Source organism: Myxocyprinus asiaticus, chromosome 36 (genome assembly GCF_019703515.2).
Source record: "Myxocyprinus asiaticus isolate MX2 ecotype Aquarium Trade chromosome 36, UBuf_Myxa_2, whole genome shotgun sequence".
In the NCBI taxonomy this organism is placed as follows: domain Eukaryota; kingdom Metazoa; phylum Chordata; class Actinopteri; order Cypriniformes; family Catostomidae; genus Myxocyprinus; species Myxocyprinus asiaticus.
Window position 1 is genome coordinate 25,243,359 of NC_059379.1, and position 11,397 is coordinate 25,254,755.

Here is an 11,397-nt window from a genome sequence, read left to right on the forward strand (position 1 = left end):
TATCTGTGAATATTGCTACTCTACATACAACTGTACTGAATGAAAAAAATTATGTGGTATTTCACTGTTATTATGAAGCTTGAGTCTGGAGTAGTAGGAATCAGTGCAAGTGTAACACCAAGTGAACTGTCTATTGAAGCATTTTCCCCCCTAACTTTAATTTTGACTTATCATTTGAGAATATGGACAGACTAAAACTTTATTTATTTTATGCACATTAGTTTAAAATTAAATGCTCTTTTTTAACAGCCAGGATAGGAATGTTCTGTGCAATAATATAACGGTGCTGAATGGTTTATGTATTTATTGCACCCTCTTGTGGACTAAGGAAACAACGTCAATTTAAAACTCAGCTGACTTTAAAATTTGAATATTAGTTGAATATTTATTTCATTTAAAAAAGTACAATACATTTTCATGGTTCTGTCATGTCTCCTCCCCGAAGTTTGCACACTTTTACTCCTGATTTCTCGCAATACAGGGACAGTAGATGTGTACAAAAGCAACACGTTACTTTATTTAAAAAGTAATTCCGATATTATGGTCTAAAATAAAAAATATTGTGTAACTTTACTCGTTACTCAAAAAAAAGTAATCCGATTACGTAACACGCGTTACCCCCAACACTGTTCATCACTCTCTGTAACATTTCTGTCATGATCTATTTTTATCAGTCATACTTGTTTCCATTTTATAAGTACAAGAGCATTGAGGGACATAGCATCCATTACAATGGCATATAAATGAGAGTAGATAGGCTTTAACGATAGATTTTTTGATTCCCCTTGTTTGAGCCCAGTGAAATAAATGAGTTCTAGTGTGAAACTTCTACATGTCAATCAACCGCTGTGCTAACATGAGGTTTTTTAACTTTGCCGGTTAAAGCACATACACACATGCACAAGTTCACAGAACTTCATAGTCCATAATGTGAACAAAGTGTAACATTAGAAGCACATCTGTGACAGAATTTGGAATTATTATCAGATAGAGAGATTTTGATGTTTGACGGGTCATTTCATTTATGATCACATGGACAGAACACAATGTCGCAAATTTCGAAATATCAAGTTTTGCCTCCTAGCTACCTCCCTACAAGATCAGACAACAACACCGGTGAAAAAAATTCCTGAGACTTACATTAAATTAGAGACCAGATCAATATCACAATTTGGGATTATTTGACTTGGGCCAGTAAGCAACCATCTAGCAACCATTCAGAACACCTTAGGAACTACATAGCAATAATTGAGCAACCACCCACAACACCCGTAGTATATTGGTAATGAATTTTGCATGGGAAAGCACCACTCATGTCTTCTTCAGATGTAAAAATCTAGTTTGAGAAGTACTTTCCACTCACAGTTTCTCAAAGAAAAGACTGTGGCATGATTAAGCATTGTCCCTGGACCGATGTAAACACAGGGAGAATGAAAGAGTAATACTTTTCTGAACAGAAGCTGGTGTTTATTCTTTTGTCTTCACTTTCCTGCATTGTTTTCCAGCCCTGCAGGATTTACTCTCGGTAAGGGGAAGAGCAAACTCATGCAGCACAAACGGTACTAACCTGCCAGTTTTCCCTCTCACATTTACTTGCAGGACCTTACAATGATTATGCTTAATAAGCCGATAACATATATGGTAATTTAAACACCTTAAACTTTGTTCTTTTATCGGGGAAAGGTTATAAAAGGCTTAAACAAAACCCAATGGGCACACCTAGATTTTTGCCCATTACCCCCATTTTTCTAGGTATTGTGTTATTCAATTTGCACAGGTGTCACAACACATTTATGTTTTCATGTCAAGACTGGAGAAAAAACTATTGATTTTCAGTCTCATGTAAACACGTTTTTCTTGCATTGTCAGGTTTTTATAACGAGCTGATTTCTGATAGTTATCAGCATTTTGTACATGTACCTCATGCACTCTGGTGCCAACTATGGCTGTAAAAGTTCACAAATATGCAGAAAGTGTTTTTGTTTTTTTATAATTGAACACTGAACACCAAAAAAAAAGAAGTTGAATACATTAACAAGACACGCTTTTCCCCATCAAGCTAGGGATAATAAACATGCTTGTCCACCTATGACACATCCTTTACACCCCCGAGGGGCTAAGATCACTCAATACAGAGGAAGGCAGGGGGAGAGGAGCCCCTATCTGGCCAGCTCACTAGCTGACCAGACTTTCTTGTCCTTGTAGGGAACTGTCATGTTCACTACAAACCCTAAAGCTTTCTGGGATGACAAGTCAGCCATGGAAAATAATCTACTTTTTTATGCCAAAGTACAAAGTCAACTTGGCAAACACCTCATTAGGGCAAATTGCCTTGGTGTTCCTGCTAATATCTCAGAGCAAACTCAAACATATCCTTGTCAGAGCATTTTCCAGTGGGTAAGTACACAGGCAAGCCATAATGAATAATGACAGGCCACGAGAGCAGGGAGAAAGATAACAGGCCTAGTTTTAATGTGATGCTCAGCTGATACAATACAGGGCTGATCAGAGATGTTTCCCCCCAACCCGAGCCAGACCGATTCATCCAGGCACTCCAGCTCATTAGTTTTATTGATGGGGATCCCAGCTGACTCAGCAAAGACTTCATTTTTCCAAGGCCGAGAACTGGAGACTCGGGAAGGGAAAACACACAGAGACAGAAGGAGAAAGCGTGTAAGACAGAGAAACAGGAGCAGTGGAGAAAGAAATGTAATGCTTCGGAAGATTTTTTTTTTCCCTTTGCAGTTAAGGGGTGTCCAAAGACCTCACGCCATCTGGAAGCTGGAGCCTGATGGACTGCTGAGAGAGAGAGAGCACTATAAAACTGATGTATTTCTGAAATGGGAATTCCATACGCAAGTGTAGCAGCTGTGGTACTGTGTAATTTGGTAATCGTGCAAGTAAATACTCCCAGGCATTTAGTAGGTTATAGGGGTGGGTGGGGTACCAAAAACCCATTATGTACGAGTAATTTATAACCATGGTAAAGGAATATATCATGATATAATTATTTTTTATGGAAATTCAATGAAAAAAAATTTGTATTTTAATAAGCATGTGGTTACTATGTCTGGATAATCTAGAAAATTAAAATAATTTACAAATTAAAAGGACTTAATCTCATTTCATTATTCAAACAAAATAAATTGAAAACAATTAAACTCTGCTTTGTATTAAAACCCTTAAAAAACTATTCCTTATCTTACTTTGGACAATCCTGATTTGAATTTTAGCATTTAGCTACTTTTGCAGCCCTGCCCACTGCTGTAAAAATGTATTACCTGGCTCACTGGAATACTCATTGCTGATTGGTCAATAAATATGGTCCCTTTATGTGGATTTTGGAGCTTCAAAATTTTGCCACCCATTCACTTGCATTGTATGGACCTACAGAGCTAAAAAAAAAATCTTCATTTGTGTTCTGCAAAAGAATGGTGAGTAAATCATGAGAGAATTTTCATTTTTATGTGAACTATCCCTTTAGATTGAGAATGTGTGGCACATTATGAAGCGCACAACATGGCGATGAAAGCCCTGTACAATTGTGCAGCTGAGGACTTGCATAATGGTTGAATGGGGGGAAATTCTGCTTGCTAAACTTAAACTTGTGTCTTGAAAGAAGAAATGATGTTACACAGTGGTAAACACTTGGAATTGGGTTTGTTGATTACATGGGCTATCTACCACTGTTTAACAGTACACAAAAACATTTACTGGATGACACATTTCTATCATCATTGGGGGGGGGGGTGCAATTACAACACCCCAATATTTATACCATTATCAATGGAAACAAATGCTTCACGCTGCAACCCAGCATAAAAATAAATAAAAATAAATAAAAACATTATGACATCAGAATGCAGATCATGTTTCATATACAGTATAGGGCAGTGTTGAAGTACTCGAGATCAGTCTTGGCCTCGAGACCACTTTTTGAAAGTCTCGGCCACGTCTTGTCTCGTTAAATCGACCGCATTTTTACTCGTTTCTGTCTCGGTCTCAGACAAAGAGGACTCTGTATTTTTTTTCAAGACCGGTCAAGACCACAACTGCGGGGATATCACTAAATTGCCTATGCATTGTCTGATTTATTTGTTAACATCATTACTGTGATTGGATGTAAAAACCTGCTTCAAATGCAAGCAATAAATTGACTCATTTCTAATTTGAAATTTTTGTTACTGTTAACGGCTGTCACCCCTCCCCGCCTCCCTTCACACGCACTCCAAGAAAGTGAATGCGGGAGACAGGAGAAGAAACTGTGGCTGTCTGAGAGATGTCAGACAAATCTTCTGCAATACAATTTGGCTACCTAAACCAGTGTTTCCCAACCACTGTGCCCACAAGTGTGCCTTGAAAGATTGTCAGGTGTGCCATGGAAAATTATCAAATTCCTAAAAATATATAAATACCGCTTTTTTCCGGTATTTTAGTGAAGGCATAGAGACGGTAGAAGAGTTTTAAAGTTGCCAATTCAGCATATTTTCCATTACAAAGTATTTTATGCAGCCAGTTTAAATATTTTGTCCATCATAAGATTATTGTTCTAACAAACTCTTGTCCGCTGTCAAACGCAACTCCTCACATGCAGACTTAAAGCTGTTTATTTGTGCACAGCATAGTTACAGATGTTATGAACAGATGTGGCTTACTTGTCGCGTTTCTCTCATGAAACATAAAAAGAATATGAGAAACTGTTACATATGATTACTAAAAGCAAATTATCCTGTTTTAAACAAGTCCAAAAACACCATGATACGATGTGTAGATTCTGAGGTACTGTAATCTTCACAGAGTGGGTTTGACATCTGAACCAGTGAATGGAGGCTAGGTGGTTGCTCTCGGGTCCTAGTGCCTGCAGGATCCAACCTCTGTCAGAGCGACTTACGTGTTATTTTCTCTCTCTATCAACAATGCAATTTTGACCTGGTGCGACTTATAGTCAGGTGCGACGTTATTTCCCGAAAATACAGTAAATAAATAAATAAAAATATATTTGCTGTGCGGTTGCAAGAATTAATTTGCAGGAACAAATCCACAAACTGGAAAAGACACAAATTTGTTGGTTTTTCATTAGCGCTCTTGGCATCTGTGACCTCATTATACAGCATACCTATGTTACTTGCGTTTTCTGCATAATTTCAAACATTACGAGTTCATGCTACTAAGACAGACAGAAAACATGGACAAGTTCTTGAAAAGTAAAATTATAGACGATGGTTATGTGGGATAGTGGTGTGCCATGGGATTTTCTAATCGTAAAAAGTGTGCCGTGGTAGAAAGAGGTTGGGAGACACAGCTAAACCACAAAGAGTTAATCTGCAAAAAAGTGTACAAAAGAAAACACACAGCAGTATGTAAATTCTGCAATGCAATGCTTACCGAGATGGCTGGGAACATGCCAAACTTTTATCGGCACTTAGAAAGGAAGCATAAAGAAATGTAAGCTAAATGTAAGTGATGCTAGCAAAGCTAGCCAGCTAACGTTAGCAATCTACCTCTTGCTGCATTCCATTCAACTCAGAAAGTCGGATTTTCCAACTTCCTACTGGGAAAACTGAAATGGAACACCAGTTGAAGTCGTAATTACAACTTCGAAAGTTGTGTGGAAATGTATAAATAAGTGATAAACATTTACTTTTATTAAATAATATCATTAAATAAGTCAAAGTTTCAACATTACATGATATTAAAGCTTGTTTAACAAATGTTAGCAGAGTAGCAGGTGTTCAAAACATGGTAAATTATACTCTCTTTTGATAATCGTACACCTGTAGCACAAATGCTAGCATTGCAGATTGTTTATGAATTGGGTAGATGGGAGATATCTCTGGTGACAGTCAAACACCTGCTATGCTAACTGGAGCATTGCAGTTTTGTTTCCTTTATCGTCATCTTCTGAGCATCTGGCAATGGAATGCCTTTAGTTGAAGATCTGAGATATTAAGTGGAATATCAGCATCTGTACCTAAACTCATCTTCACCCCTCATCCAAAGAGATTTAGCAAATATTAGCTATACATATTAGCAACCTATGTATTTACTGTTTTTTAGAGCGCTAGTTTGTTGTTTGCCAGCTATTTGCCACCTAGCTAGGTGCGCAATCTACCTAATTTAGTTAACATATTGAGGAATGTAGCTAATGAGGGGACAGGGCATGTAGTGACAAATTGTTGTTCCCAAGTTATGTTTTTGCTTGTGATAAACAATGACGAGACAGGCCACATAAAGCTATGTAGCTAATGTATATAAAGTTGCGTTACATCAACGTTAGCTAATGTCAGCTCCGACATACACGCCGCGGTAGCGCTCCCTCACTTGGGTGAGTGAGCTAGAGATGTGACAGCAGTAATGTGCCTCCACTTATATGAAATATTTACATTGTAAATAGGCTGCTTTGCTTAGTTTTGGCATTCTTTGTTCTATGTTCTAGATTTAGCAATGTGGTTAACAAATTGCACACATTTATACAAGGCTTGTTGTTGGTTAAAAAAACTAAAACAAAAAAAAACTATTTTGTTTAAGAAAAGACAGAGAAAAGTGAAGACTTAAGTATTGAATAATTGTTTGATATATTCTGTACTTAATGATGGTGTGTTGAATAAAGATGGTTTAGTTGATTTCAGCTCCTTAGTGTTTGTTTGTATTTGTTGCTCATAGAAAACAAAGGAAAATTCACACATAATATTCACCTCTGCAATGCCTTTTGATTATTTTAACAAGACATTTCTTATGGTATACTGATACATACACACACACACACATATATTTCAATAAAAGAGGTGAATGAAGAGGAATCTTCATTTGTTTTCTGTGGGAGTTTTTATAGGAATGTGGATCTTTCAGATCAATTTGAGGAGTGCCTATGGTTTGCATGTTCCACATTTTATCGTAAGTGTGTCATGCAGTGTGGGACTCGCACTGGTCTGATCTTGGTCTTGACTCGGTCTCACCCTGCCTTGGTCTTCACTTGGTCTCGATACACTCTGGTCTTGGCTTGGTCTCGATTTAGGTGGTCTTGACTACAACACTGGTACAGGGAAACAAAATCATCTGCTGCATGTTACAATTACAAATTATTGTGGAGTCTTCTCATATTTTTACAACCATGAAAAAAAAAAGAACACATAGGGAAGTGTAATTGTGTCACGAGAAACTACAGTACAAATATTACGACATTTCCTGCATTTCATAATTACACTCATTGGCTGTGAATGTCTGGTGTGCTGTGATGCTCAAGACCCACAACCACCTCTGAGATCCAGTCCACTCCACAGGAATCCCATTATTCTAGGGCAACAACTAACGATTATTTTAATAATCGATTAATCTAAAAATAATTAGAACGCATATTTGGGTATTATTGCAACGATTAATCATTAGATCTTAATAGATGTAATACATCAATGGAAAGGAGGAGGCGAGAACCGCCTTGATAATATAAATAATAGTTTAATTATTAACTGAACTCAAATTTTATTTTATTTTTTCTCCCAATTTTGGAATGCCCAATTCCCAATGTGCTTTTAAGTCCTCATGGTCACTTATTGATTCGCCTCAATCCAGGTGGCGGAGGACGAATCCCAGTTGCCTATGCATCTGAGACCGTCAACCTGTGCATCATATCACGTGGCTCATCACACGCCCCACCACATTATAGTGACCACGAGGAGGTTACCCCATATGACTCTACCCTCCCTAGCAACCGGGCCAATTTGGTTGCTTAGGAGACCTGGCTGGTGTCACTCAGCATGCCCTGGGATTCAAACTAGCGAACTCCAGGGGTGATAGCCAGCGTCTTTACCACTGAGCTACCCAGGCCCCCAAACTCTCTCTTATTAATAAATCTGTGAATTGCCAATTTTCTTCACGATAAGAAATGCACAGTGACATATATTATGATTCAATAAGTCACGAGCCATCACGTTATAATCTAGCTGCATTAAGCATGCGTGCTCAAGGGATGAGCATCCCTGCGACAGAGTGTGCATCAGCCGGGTGCAGTTTCAATCTCTCTCCCTTAGATCGGGACATTCATGCAAATCATAGAAGAGCTGCTGACCGCACAGAGAAATGCCAGTTTCGGAGTTTGTAGTTATTTACATAATCTGCTTCCAAATTTTGCTTCAGCGGAGTGGCAGCTCCAGCTCCACTTATTCCACAAAAAAAAAAGTAAAAAAAAAAGAGAGTGATTCTGTATTTACTTATTTGGTATTTTTTCATTGTAATTCCCTCATACTTTGTGATCTACATCACCTAAAGCTGTGAAAGTTTAGAGTGCATCTGGACTGTGAGCTGCGTAATTCTTTCTCTCCTCAGTCAGGCGCAAACTGCAGTGCTGCTCTCGTGCATCATCATTAGAGTTCAATGTGATCTCATGTTACATTAAATGAGATCAAGCGACTATTCGGCAACGAACATTTTTGTCAACAATTTGTTATTGTCGACACTGTCGATACCGTTGTCTAATCGTTTCAGCCCTACATTATTCACACAAAGTGTTTAGCTATTAGTAGAACCGCTCTGCTTAATGCAGCCCAGGCTGTAAATACAAGATCTTTCAATCCTAAACAGTGTCAAACCCCCGCTTCAGTCTATGTAAATATTTAAGGTCGGGGGCTTCCCAACCAAATGCACATTACTGTCACTGGCCAGGAAATGGAGAGGTGGGACGTGGAGGACGAGCAGATAGACAGAGAGATAGAAAGAGATGTCAAGACACAGCTGAATGCCTTTCCCTTTGCATGCCTGGAAGTTGACATTTGACCTGTCCATACTACAGTTGTGCTCAAAAGTTTGCACACCCTGGCAGAAATTGTGAAATTTTGGCATTGATTTTGAAAATATAACTCATGCAAAAAAAAAAAAACTGTCTTTTATTTAAGGATAGTGATCATATGAAGCCATTTATCATCACATAGTTGTTTGGCTCCTTTTTAAATCATAATGATAAAAAAAAATTAATTTTGACTTGCCCCTTCTTTAAAATAAATGAACAAAATCTGGGTTACAGTGAGGCACTTACAATGGAAGTGAATGGGGGACAATATTTGAACGTTAAAATACTCACTTTTTCAAAAGTATAGCCACAAGACATAAAGGATATGCGTGCAAACATGATTTTTAGTGTGATAAAAATCACTAACTAACCTATTCCGTGTAAAGTTAGAGCAATGAAGTTATGACAACAAACCTTAAAACCCTAAAATGACTTTAAAAATTACAATTTAAAAAAATTTACAGCTCAAATAATACATTAGGTTTAACAGAAGAATTAATGTAAGTGCTTTTAGAAAATTATAAGCTTCAAATTTCTGCCTTTAAACCCTCCAAAAATTGGCCCCATTCACTTCCATTGTAAGTGCCTCACTGTAACTGTTTTAAAGAAAAGGAGGGATGAGTCAAAGTAAATTTTGTGGTATTCAACATTATGCCACAAATGCTGTCGATTGAGCTTAACTTGTATCGAACCCGGAACATTCCTTTAAAGTTAAAATTAATTGTTCATTTTATTCATATAAGATCATGCATTAACTTTAAACTTCTGTTTGTTCATGTTATCAAATGCTGTTAACTAATGTAAATTAATACAACCTCATTGTAAAATGTTACCAAGATGTTTGACCAATTGAGGAGGATCTAAACTTCACAGATGATTTTGTGGTTTGTAGTATAAGCAAAGTGGAGCTAATGGCATGTTAACATTTTGAATGTATTATTTGTTATTTGTGATTAATAATTTCTTAAAAACTGAAGCCTTAGAGTGAAGCATCATATCCTGTTTCCAATATTCTTAGCAGGGTCAAATGTAATTTTGCATGCTAAAAGTCTAGTTTGACTGCACATATAGTCTTGTCTTAGTGGTTGTGCTTACCTTATACCAGTTTATAAATGTAAGAGCCTAAATTCTATCAACCCGTGTTCTCCTGGTCAGACACACCTGCAGATGAAAGCTGACCCTACCCAAAGTCACACATTGCATTGCGAGACAACACTTCAACTGGCCCGCAACACCGACTTCACCACCTTGCAACAATAAGGCTACTGTCCACCTTAGTTTCACATGGATCAAAATAAATGAGTCCGGAGAGAAGAATTATGAGCACTCTGAGGCTCTGCTGTAACTTGTTTGAGCTTCACTATTCTCCTCAGGCATTTTAAACTGTGAATTACCTCACAGGCAACAGGTCTTAATGGGATGTTAAAGTGTGTGTGTGCGCTTTTTTGTGTTTTTTTATTTTTTTCCTCTCTATCACTGAGCTACATGTCCTAAGCTTCATCTATTCAGCTTTGTGTCAGCTGTAATAAGTTTTGTACTGATGCCTTGATAAGGTTTAGTCTAGTCTTGGCAAGAGGCCATGTGAGGCCTGACTGGTTCCTGATGTTGCACTGAACTCAGGGACAAATGTTTGAGTGACAAACAGAATGACAGTCCGACTAGAGCTGAGCGATATATAGAATTTTCACGAGACGTGATGATTTTGCTGATGTTATTAAATTTTGGGGTTGATTTCATGCTTGTATTTGACCATTAATTTCACTAAATATGTCATCCGACTATTTTGCAATACTTGCTTGTCTCGCAAGTATGAGAGTGTTAAGAAAAATGTTTTAACAGCACCTCTGATTTTTTTTTATATTATTATTTTATCCCCTTTTCTTTACTTTAGTAGTAAAAACAGAGTTGGTAAGTTTGATTCATTTCCATTCATTAGTTCAAACTCTGTTTCAATGCATTCATTCTGAACTTTACTTTTGTAACCCTTCCTTGTCTCACAAGTACAAGAGCATTAGAAAAGAGATGTTTTAACAGTGCTGCTGATTTGAACTTTAGCTGTAAAAAATGATTTGGTAAGCTTGATTAATTTCCGTTACTCAATTCAAACGGATCACTTCAAACTGCACCAATTGAAAACTCTGCACGAATAGTTTGCATCATCTTTTTAAAATGCTCACAGATTTTTACAGAATTACTGTTTAATACTATCCATTGCTATATTTGTGAATATAAATATAAATTATTCGATTTCGTTCTTGCATTCATTCAGTAAAAACAATGTGGAGAACAGCTTTGATTATTTTTTAACAAGATTTTCACTTTTAGTTCTTACATTAAATTAACATTAATTTCTAATCTTGGCTACAATGTTTGGTTAAAGTGACGGTTCTTCTGATTAAAAAAAGAAATCACCCTTTTAAGCCATTTCAGAGCTAATACATAAATATCAAGATTTATACTGAAAAACAAAGTCTGAAACATTTAGATTTTTATTTTTTTATATAGCTAAAGAACCCAATCCGACTCATGTCTACTCATCCGACTTACCACCTATGAGTTCAATTAATTCAGGCATGAAATCTGTATGACTGCTCTATCTGACACTCCATCGGCAT

At 37.2% G+C, this 11,397-nt stretch overlaps 1 protein-coding gene across 7 annotated transcripts in view; it reads right to left on the reverse strand.

The window, feature by feature from the left end:
* The window catches only part of LOC127426797 (supervillin-like), an 89,238-nt gene that overhangs the window by 74,220 nt on the left and 3,621 nt on the right, over window positions 1-11,397 (reverse strand). For 2 of the 7 annotated variants that reach the window (XM_051673830.1, XM_051673835.1), the window contains exon 2: window positions 6,957-7,033. The exons of 2 other annotated variants lie outside the window; for them this stretch is intronic. The gene's annotated coding sequence lies outside the window, so the exon portion shown is untranslated. Of the gene's footprint in view, window positions 1-6,925; window positions 7,057-11,397 lie in introns of all 7 variants that reach the window. 3 more of the 7 variants (XM_051673832.1, XM_051673834.1, XM_051673831.1) reach the window with 3 other exon arrangements.